Here is an 11,805-nt window from a genome sequence, read left to right as displayed (position 1 = left end):
GGCACTGAAGGGCTTCCTATTCTGGTGGAGAAAGACAGAACAAAAACCAATGTCTGAACAATTTCAAATTTTTAAAAAAGGCACAATTTTTCTAACTAGACCACAGGACCAATCTAAACCAAGGGCAGTGGTAGGTTCTTCATCTCTTGAGTTTTCAGCTCAAGACTGGAAGCCTTGCTGGAAGACATGCTCTAGTCAAACACACATTGCTGGAATCACTGCAAGGATAACTGAGTGAACTTCTATGGCCTATGTGGTACAGAAGGTCAAACTGCATGACCTGATGGTGCCCCCAGCCTTAAAAAATATTAAGATCCATATATGGTCCCCGTTACGGTGCCATCTGAGCAGCTCCTGTTTTCAGTGTAAGAGTGGAGAGATTGTCTTGCCTTTGTATTTGGCACTGGTGAGACGGCTGCTGGAATCCTGTGTCCAGTTCTGGTGACCACAATTCCAGAAGGATGTTGATAAATTGGAGAGGGGTCAGAGAGGAGCCAGGAGAATGATTAAAGGATTAGAAAACACATTTATAGTGATAGACTTGAGCTCAATCTATTTAACTTAACAAGGAGAAGATTAAGTGGTCACTTAATTACAGTCTGTAAGTAGCTGCATGGGGGACAAATCTTCAGACTAGCAGAGAAAGGTTTAATGTGATCCAGTGGCTGGAGCTGAAGCTAGACAAATTCAAACTGGAAATAAGGCCAATTTTTTTAATTGGTGACAGCAATTATTCATGGTAGCAATTTACCTAGTATCATGGTGGATTCTCCATCAAATCAAGATTGGATGGTTTCCTAAAAGAGCCGCTCTAGGAATGATTTGAGGGCAGGTCTCTGGCCTGCATTATCCTGTCCCTGCTGACCTTGGAGTCTATGAATCTAGTGTATGTAGCCACACACCACCATTGTGAGGTGGGGAAATAGTGTCCCCATTTCACAATGGGAGACTGAGGCACAGAGAGTGCATGTGACATGCCCAAAGGAGTCCATGGCAGAGCAGGGATTTGAAGCTGGATTTTCCAAGCCTTTTGGCTAGCACCTGGACCACTCTTCTTCACACACTGCAGGGCTATCTATTTACCGACATATGTTCTTGTGTTTGGATTTTCAAAGGAGCCCAAGGGATTTGGAGGCTCTCATCCTTTAGGTTCCTTTCGATATCCCACTTGGTATCGGTGTCTAATATAATTGGAAATGTTACCTGAGATGCGGGGCAGCACCTTCCACCCCAGTCCTTGCCTAGGGAGGTCAGTTCCTAGTCAGCGCTGTCAGGGTTTTTGTTGCAGTGGGAAACATTGTGAATGTTGGCGATAAACCCACCTTTGGGAGTGGACCAAGGCTCCTTGTAGCACCCAGTAAGTGCCCGGGCTCCCTTCTGAGTGATTGGTTTTAGCTGAATTCGTGAGTTTCTGAGCATGTCTATTGTTCATACATGTTGGGAGCTAGAGAATAACTCAGTGCTGGACAGAGCTGAATTCCCCCCTAGCCCCCAATGCTTTTCTGATGCCCCTCATTTCTGATCCACAACCCTTTGCTCCCCTCCCAGTTCTGCGGATGCCCCTCAATTCCAACCCACAGCTTTCTGCTACCCCAGAACTGGGATTCCCCTCCCTCCCAGATCTGCCACTGCCCCTAATCCTGTCCTTGCAATTCCTAGACAAAGGGATTCTAGTTAGACCTTTGGGTTTTGCTGTCATGTGTCTTACCCGTGTCTGGGGAAAGGGGCCAAGAACTTTGCAGGGTTTTTGTGCTGGCAGGAAATGCTGTGTGAATACTGATTCGGGGGGCTTCAAGCTCGGCTTTGGCTCTGGCACTAAATTGTCTGTCAGACCGAGTAAGTTGCCTTCCTTCATAAGTAATTTCTTTGCCTTAAAATCCGTTTTGGTCTTTGAAGCTCAGTCCCGTTTCTAGGGTCACATATCCATCTGTCCATGCATCTATCCATCCATCTATGTACTCATCCATTCTTCCCTCCAGAACAGAGGGAAAGAAATACAGAGTGAACAAAAGATTCCCAGAAGGGAAGGATAGATAGATAGACTCATAGATTCAAGGCCAGAAGGGACCATTGTGATCATCGAGTCTGACCTCCTGTATGACACAGGCAATTCAACTTCTGCTCTAGGAATTATTGTTAGGAAGTTCTCTGGTCTGTGTTATACAGCAGGTCAGACTAAATGATCACAGTTGTGCCTTTCTGGTCTTGGGATCTATCTAGACAGACATCCTTCCCCTCAGGGAATCGTTTTTTCTTTCTGTTCTGTTTTTCCATATTTGTTTCTCTATAGTCTGATTTCTTCCCTCTCTCTGGATATCTCTCTATCCTTCCCTCTAGAAAATCTTTTTCTTTCTTTCTTTCTTTCTTTCTTTCTTTCTTTCTTTCTTTCTTTCTTTCTTTCTTTCTTTCTTTCACTATGCCTGTGATTGTAGTATCTGACTGCCCAACTCTGTTGGTTCACTCATTTGTGTCAGCTCTGGAAAGTGCTTTACAGAGGTGGCAAGTGTGGTTTTTGTTAAGGTTCTTATTACTGTGAGTAATAACAACTTCAAGTTCACCTTTGGAACTGGAACAAAGCTAGCAGTGAATCCCAGTAAGTAACAGGACTATTATTCAATATGTCAATAATAAGGCAAGAACAAGAGGCAGTTCAATAAACACTCCAGGCAGCAAATTTAAAAGAGCTAAAAATACTTACACATAATTAGCCTGTGGAACTCACTACCACATGATACCATTGAGCTTGATAGGATTTTTAAAGACATGACTGGATATTTAAGAATAGAGGACTGGAAGGGGCCTCATGAGACACTGAGACTTCTCCCCTGTTATTGCATCCAACCCTGGCGCATCATCTCATTGATTATTGTTGGGGGATGTTCAAAGTGCCTCTAGTATTTAGGAGCATAAATGCCATTGATTTGTTATGGAACAAATGCTCCTAAATCCATTAGGTGCCTTTGAAAAACTTCTTCATACATGGATAATGGGTGAGATTTTCAAATATATCTGCACCATTTAGGTGCCTATATGCAATTGAAAGTCCCTGGGCATTAGTTGCCTAGCTCACATTGGAAGTTTTGAAAATCTCACCCAACGAGACCATGGGCAGTTACATTAGAGAGCGGGGAATGCAGCAGAGCTATAAATCTCCCAGCTTTAGGGCATGCGCCAGCCACTAAATGATATGAAGTTAGGGAGAAACATCAGACTCCTGCACCATCCCCAACATCGGGGCTCTTGTACGCTCCTCTGAGATAGCGAGTTCTAGTTATTGCTGGAGCCTGGGCTAGATGGTCTTATCCACTCTGGCTATTCCTATGATTCTGTTTCTTCAAGGAGGTGACGAGTTACATTTTATTGGGTTAAACTCACCTCTTTATTAAATTGACTGATCTGAATGGAGCTACACATGGGAAGAATTTAGTCCCATTATCCTTCTTGTTACAGCCAATCAGCAGTAATGACACAAGTCAGGGAATTCAAAGTGAACATTTATTTCAACAGCTGTGATTGGTTCATTTACTTTACTTAAACCATATCCAGGATCCCCTGGGAAAAAATAAGCTATATTTTAAAGGCAACTTTTGTACAAACTAACTGGTCTCATGAAGTTTTAGAAGGTTAAAAATACCATTGTTGTTCCTATTGTGCAGCTAGGTATATCTTTATGGAGATAACTAAAGGGGGTGGATGGGGATGGATAGATAGATAGATAGAGGGGGTGGATGGGGATAGATAGATAGATAGATAGATAGATAGATAGATAGATAGATAGATAGATAGATAGATAGATAGATAGAGGGGTGAATGGAGATAGATAGATAGATAGATAGATAGATAGATAGATAGATAGATAGATAGATAGATAGATAGATAGATAGATAGATAGATAGATAGAGGGGGTGTGTAGGGATTGATAGATAGCTAGAGGGGGAGTATGGAGATAGACAGATAGATAGATAGATAGATAGATAGATAGATAGATAGATAGATAGATAGATAGATAGATAGATAGATAGATAGATAGATAGCTGTCCCAGGGAGTCTTTTCCAATTTTAATGTGTATGATTTCATGGTACACAATTGGTTTGTGGCTAGACAATCGTGAAATCACCAAGGAGTTGGTGTGAGGTGTGCAGCAGGTTTCTGGAGGGACTAGGAAACGAGCAGTGACTCAGTAAAGGCCCTTTTTGTAAGGGGGGTCCTCACAGTGCGTATTCAGGAAACACGAACAAACTCATCTTTGGAAAGGGAACTAAACTGCGGATCAAACCCGGTAGGTACCTTCATTTGTTAAGGTCAAGAAAGATTCCAGCCATGTGGGGTTATTGGCAGGAATCTCTGGAGCTGGTGTAAACTGGGCTGAGCTCCGCTGGAGTGAGTGGCCAGCTCCCTAGCTGATGGAAATACGCCATAGCTCCACGGTCAATGGGACCTGATTCTCAGTTGGTAGAAACCAATCATAGCCCCATTGGAGTCAACGGGGTGGGATCCCACCTGATGTGCGTTGATGTGACACCACTGAAATCAATGGCACAAGTGCAGTTCACATGAGCTCAAGAGCTTCTCCAAAACCATCAGGATCCTACTTTGCCTCTGAGTTTTTAATCCCTATGGCTAGAGCGTGTGAGAACAGTTTTTGCATTGGTCTAAATCACTGTGCCATATACAGGAGGCACAGGCAAGCTGATTTTTGGATCTGGCACTAAATTGATTGTCCAGCCAAGTAAGTGACAAGGGTGAAGGCAGCAAATATTTTTTTCTATGAAGAACTGCTTGGCAGTTCTCTTTATTTGTCGCACTTTTTATTGATCTATTGCTTTCGTTTGTGGGACTAGATTCAGGAGGAGAAGCAGACAGTCAAAAGGAGCTGAGGTGTTCAAAAGAGCCTAAGGGAATGAGGTGCCCCATACCCACTGAAATTCCATGTAGGTCAGACTGGATGTTCTAATGGTCCATTCTGCCCTTAAAAATCTATTACTCTTCCTCTGTAGGTGTCCTTTGAAATCCCAGCGCTAGGGTTTTTGTTACTGGGTTTGTCACTGTGTGGCTTCTGGATCGAACTGGAAACTCACCTTTGGCAAAGGCACAAAATTAATGGTGAATTCAGGTAGGCGTGGATACGGGCAGATGTTTCATTGGAAATATACAAGTGTCAGATTTTTCTGACCTCCTTAATCATGATGAATAGCCCCTTGCTTCTGGAGTAGACCACTGAGGTCAATGGAGCTATTTGGATTCACCCCAGCCAAGGGTCTGGCTCACTGGACACAAGGGTCACAGAATCAGGGTGTAAATATGCTTGCTAACAATAACTATGAGCCAGGCAGGAATTCTAGAAAAACAAACCTGCATGTTTCTTCTTAGTGAGGACAGACTAGCTCACAGACAGTCCCATGAGATTGTTGTTACATGACTTGGGCTAAATCCTCCATTGATGTAACTCCATTAAGTCAATGAATTTGCACCAAAAGAAAGCTTGGCTTCTACATCTCCTGTTGGGTATAGGAATTTCTAGTCCACTGATAACCTGTCTATCCTGCAAAAATAGGAAATTCCCCCCCATTAATATTACTGTGAATGATATCTATTGGTTCTACCTTTACTCTCATACTTGTGAAGACTGGTCATTGGGTTAAGTTTAGTCATGATCTGTGGTTTGGTTGGTAACTACTTGATGGCAACTTTATTATTTAATCTAATCTAATTTAATCTAATCTCTTCTGTTATGCCTGTGGTCAAACTACATTAGTATAGGAATTCCTTTTTCTAAAATAACTTTCGGTCTGTCTGTCTGTCTGACTACAGGTGAGATTATTTTGTCTGTAGAGCTAGTAGCAAAATTAACCTTTTAAAAAAGGTCTCCAGTTGTTTGGAAATGGGCTCAGCTGATTGAATTGAAGGAAAGGATGGTAGTTTACCCTAGCTGAGGATCTAGTCCCTTCATTAGATGCTCGCATTGTGAAAGTATTTCTTTTAAAAGAAAATTCATTGGTGAATGTGCCCCTTTGCTGGTTCACTCATTTGTGCCATCCCTCTAAAGCGCTTTGCACAGGTGCATGCGTGGTTTGTGTTAAGGCTTTTATTATTGTGAGCAAGAACAAGAAGTTCCCCTTTGGAACTGGAACAAAGCGAGTAGTGAATCCCAGTAAGTAACCAGAATTTTATTCAACATGTCTCATAAGGCAAGAACAAGAAGGCATTCAGTAAAACATGAGAGGCAGGAAATTTAAAAGAGCTAAATATACTTACATATTGAGCCTGTGGAACTCACTGCCCCATGATACCATTGAGTTTGACAGGATTTTAAAAAAATGATTGGCTGTTTAAAAATATAAGACTGGAAAGGGACTCCTGGGGCACTGAGTCCACTCCCCTCTTACTGCAGGCAAGCCTGTTATACAATCTCATTGATTATTGGGGCAGGGGAGTTTCAAAGTGCCTCTGGTATTTAGGAGCATAAATGTCATTGATTGGTAATGGAACAAATGCCCCTAAATCCATTAGGTGCCTTTAAAAACTTCCTCATCTATGGGTTATGGGTGAGATTTTCAAAAGAATCTACGCCATTTAGGTACCTATGCCCCACTGCAGGTCCTCAGGAGTTAGGTGCCTAAGTCACGTTGGAACTTTTGAAAATCTCACCCAGCGACCCCATGTGCAGAGTCATATCAGAGGCTGGAATGCAACAGAGCTATAAGTCTGCCTGTTTCCCCACATGCACCCGCCACTAAATGACATGGAACTAGGGAAAAACATCAAGCTACCACATCACTCCCTAAGTAGGGGCTGTTGTACCCTCCTCTGAGATAGCGGGTTCTAGTTATTGCTGGAGCCTGGGCAAGGTGGTCTTATCCACTCTGGCTATTCCTATGTTTCTATTTCTACCAGGAGGCGGTGAGTTATGTTTGATTGGGCTAAACTCACCCCTTTATTAAATTGACTAATCTGAATGGAGTTACATTTGAGAAGAATTTAGTCCAAATGTCCCTCTTATTACAGACAGTCAGCAGTAATGAGATGAACCAGGGAATTCAGAGTGGTCATTTATTTCAATAGCTGTATTTGGTTAATTTAGTATACTTAAAACCTATCCAGAACCCCCTGGGAAAAATAATCTTTCTTTTTAAGACCACTTTTGTACCAACTGACTGGTCTCATGAAGTTTTAGAGGTTTAAAGATATCGTTGCTCTCCTTATTGTGCAGCTTGGTGTGTGTGTGTGTGTGTGTGTGTGTGTGTGTGTGTGTGTGTGTGTGTGTGTGTGTGTGTGTGTGTACGGGGATAGACAGATAGAGGGGGTGGATGGGGATGTATAGATAGATAGATAGATAGAGGGGGTGGATGGGGATTGATAGATAGATAGATCACAAGTTGCCCACTTGGGACACTGTATAATGACTTCTCTGTGTGGGACTTATTGCTAGATGTCTTAGCCATATACATGCAAAGAGACATGCATCAAAAGAGCTGACAATGTACATTGAGTTCACTTGGTTTTTATTATTGTCTGTGTCACTGTGTTAACTCTGGAAGCAGCAGGAAATACATCTTTGGGAGTAGGACTAAACTGGGGGTGAAACCCGGTAGGTGCTGATAATGTTTATAAAAGTAAATGTTTCTGTTTAGAATAACTGAAATAAGCTGGTATTTTGGGAAGAAACACAGACAGACAGATGCCCAAAATCTACCTACCTATATTTGTAAATTCAGTCCTGGTCAAAGTACCGAATTTGTATTGATTTGGAGATGTGGCTTTAGCCGGTGTATGGATCTAAACTCAACTGCCTAAATAAAGTGATGTGTAAGATAGCGCCAGCTTTTCAAAGGTATTTTGGCACCTGAAGGTGCTGATAGAACATCTTTCCAAAAGCACCTCGGTACCCAACTACCTTTGAATTAGGCAAGAAGGTTGTATTGAAATTCCCACTAGGTGCCTATCTGCATCTTCAGCTACCTAAACACCTTTATACTTCTAGCCCTAGATCCTTAACCCTTTCGTATTACGTGACCAAGGATGGAAGTGCAGGGAGCCTTCCACTGGACAGAAAAATGTTCTTTCTTCTCACTCTGTATTTCTTGTAAAGCTATGAGCTGCTGTGGGGATTCTGGAGGATTCAGCGCTAAGCTAACTTTTGGAAAGAGAACAAAACTCTCTGTCAAACCAAGTGAGCAGTGAGGTTTTAATAGAATTTCTGCAAATGCAATATATACATGACATGAGCTAGGAATTTCCAGAGTTGCTCACATACTGTCATTATGGATATATCATTGCCTAGGTGTATACGTGGCTAATGAGTGGAGATAGAGAGCTAGGAGATAGAGCCAGGATGGACAAATAACAGAGATCATTCTGTATCTACTCATTAAGACTTCACTTTATTGTAGCAAATCTAAAGGAAGAATTGTGTTCATAAAACTGAATTTATAATTGGTTGGGGGATATGGCAGTAATTGTATGGATCTAAACCCAGTTTTATTAGGGAAAGGAGGCAATTTATGATCCCTGGGCCCTTAATCTCCTATGCCATAGCAGCAAAGATATAAAGGCAGGAAGCCTTTCTTGGTGGAGGAATAGAATATCAGGTTTGAAAGTTCCTCAGAAGATCATCTAGTCCAACCTGCTGCTCAAAGCAGGGCTAATCCCCAGACAGATTTTTGCCACAGACCCCTAAATGGCCCCCTCAAGGATTGAGCTCATAACCCTGGGTTTAGCAGGCCAATGCTCAAACCACTGAGCTATCCCACCCTGGTACAGTGTGTGCTCTCTCCCATATACAGTTCTTGTAAGGCTGTGTATTGCTGTGGGAACTATGGGGGAAGCAGTGCTAAGCTCATCTTTGGGAAGGGAACCAACCTCTCTGTTAAACCAAGTAAGTGGTTTTGTACAATGTAATATATCTCATTCATATTCAAACACTGAGTTACTAGAGGTTGTCTGACCATTTAGTGAGAGAGAGAGAGAGAGAGAGAGAGAGAGAGAGAGAGAGAGAGAGAGAGAGAGAGAGAGGTCTTTTCCAATTCTAAAGTGTATGATTCCATGGTACTCAATTGGTTTGTGGCTAGACAATAGTGAAATCACCAAGGAGTTGGTGTGAGGTGCACAGCAGGTTTCTGGAGGGACTAGGAGACGAGCAGTGACTCAGTAAAGACCCTTTTTGTAAGGGGGATCCTCACAGTGCGTATTCAGGAAACACAAACAAACTCATCTTTGGAAAGGGAACTAAACTGCTGATCAAACCCGGTAGGTACCTGCAGCCATGTTGGTCCAGAAAGATTCCAGCCATGTGGGGTTGTTGGCAGGAATCTCTGGAGCTGGTGTAAACTGGGATGAGCTCCACTGGAGTGAGTGGCCAGCTCCCCAGCTGATGGAAATCAGCCATAGCTCCACGGTCAATGGGGCCTGATCCTCAGTTGGTATAAACCAATCATAGCCCCATTGGAGTCAACGGGGTGGGATCCCAGCTGCTGTGCATTGATGTAACATCACTGAAATCAATGGCACAAGTGCCAGTTCACCTGAGCTCAAGAGCTTCTCCAAAATCATCAGGATCCTACTTTGCCCCCAAACTTGTAAGCCTTGTTGAGGCTAGAGTAAGAGAGGGGAGTTTTTGCTTGGCTCTAAATCACTGTGCCATATACAGGAGCAGCAAACAGGTTGATTTTTGGATCTGGCACTAAATTGATTGTCCAGCCAAGTAAGTGACAAGGGTGAGGGCAGCACATTTTTTTTCTATGAAGAACTGCTTGGCAGTTCTCTTTATTTGTCGCACTTTTTATTGATCTATTGCTTTCGTTTGTGGGACTAGATTCAGGAGGAGAAGCAGACAGTCAAAAGGAGCTGAGGTGTTCAAAAGAGCCTAAGGGAATGAGGTGCCCCATACCCACTGAAATTCCATGTAGGTCAGACTGGATGTTCTAATGGTCCATTCTGCCCTTAAAAATCTATTACTCTTCCTCTGTAGGTGTCCTTTGAAATCCCAGCACTAGGGTTTTTGTTACTGGGTTTGTCACTGTGTGGCTTCTGGATCGAACTGGAAACTCACCTTTGGCAAAGGCACAAAATTAATGGTGAATCCAGGTAGGTGTGGTTACGGGCAGATGTTTCATTGGAAATATACAAGCATCAGATTTTGCTGTCCTCCTTACTCATGATGAGTAGCCCCTTGCTTCTGGAGTAGACCACTGCGGTCAACAGAGGTATTCGGATTCACCCCAGCCAAGGGTCTGGCTCACTGGACACAAGGGTCACAGAATCAGGGTGCAAATATTCTTGCTAACAATAACTATGAGCCAGGCAGGAATTCTAGAGATACAAACCTGCATGTTTCCTCTTAGTGAGGACAAACTAGCTCACAGACAGTCTCATGAGATAGTGGTTACATGGCTTGGGCTAAAACCTCTGCTGACGTAACTCCATTAAGTCAATGAATTTGCACCAGAAGAAAGCTTGGCTTCTACATCTCCTGTTGGGTATAGGAATTTCTAGTTCACTGATAATCTATCTATCCTGCAAAAATAGGAAATTAGGAAATTCCCCCTACTAATATTACTGTGAATGATATCTATTGGTTCTACCTTACTCCGATTTATGTACAGATTATTCATTGGGTTAAGTTTATTCATGGACTGTGGATTGGTTGGTAACTACTGGATGGCAAGTTTATTATTTTATCTAAACTAATCTAAACTCTTCTGTTATGCTTGTGGTCAAACTACATTAGTATAACAAGGAGTCCGGTGGCACCTTAAAGACTAACAGGCTTATTTGGGCATAAGCTTTTATGGGTAAAAAACCTCACTTCTGTATCTGAAGAAGTGAGGTTTTTTACCCACAAAAGCTTAAGCCCAAATAAGCCTGTTAGTCTTTAAGGTGACACCGGACTCCTTGTTGTTTTTATGGATACACACTACACAACTACTCTCTGATACTTTACATTATTATAATAACTTCTTTGGCTAAAATAACCTACCTTGCTTGCTTGTGATATTTCTTTCTTCAGGTTAGATCATTTGTCTGTAGGGCTGGTAGGAAAAGTTTAGACCAGATCTCTCGTTGTTTGGAAATCAGCTCAGCTGATTCAATTCAAATGAAATGATGGTAGTTTACCCTAGCTGAGGATCTAGTCCCTTTGTTAGCTGATCACAATCTTCATGTATTTTTAAAAGAAGATTCATTGCTAGTTGTGCCCCTTTGTTGGTTCACGCGTTTGTGTCAGGTCTGGAAAGTGCTTTACAGAGGTGCTCAGTGAGGTTTTTGTTAAGGTTTTTATTATTGTGAACAAGAACAACTACAACTTTATCTTTGCACAGGGAACAAAGCTCATTGTGAATCCTAGTAAGTATCAGTAAGATGTCTGATAAGGCAAAAACAAGAGGGTGTTCAATAAAACATGAGAGGCAGAACATTTAAAAGAGTTAAAAATCCTTATGCATAATTAGCCTGTGGAACTCACTGCCCCATGATACCATTGACCTTGACAGGATATTATTTTAAATGATTGGATATTTAGGACCATAGGGCTGGAAGAGGCCTCCTGGGGCATTGAGTCCACTCCTCTCTTACTGCAGGCAAGCCTGTTATACAATCTCATTGATTATTGGGGCAGGGGGGTTTCAAAGTGCCTCTGGTATTTAGGAGCATAACTGTCATTGATTTGTAGTGGAGCAAATGCCCCTAAATCCATTAGGTGCCTTTAAAAACGTCCTCATATATAGATTGTGGGTGAGATTTTCAAAAGAATCTACATCATTTAGGTACCTATGCACCACTTCAAGTCCTTATTGTGTGTGTGGGTACAG

This window comes from Gopherus evgoodei, unplaced genomic scaffold (assembly GCF_007399415.2).
Source record: "Gopherus evgoodei ecotype Sinaloan lineage unplaced genomic scaffold, rGopEvg1_v1.p scaffold_39_arrow_ctg1, whole genome shotgun sequence".
Lineage (NCBI taxonomy): Eukaryota > Metazoa > Chordata > Testudines > Testudinidae > Gopherus > Gopherus evgoodei.
The sequence above is the reverse complement of the archived record's forward strand: the minus strand, read 5'-3'. Positions refer to the sequence as shown.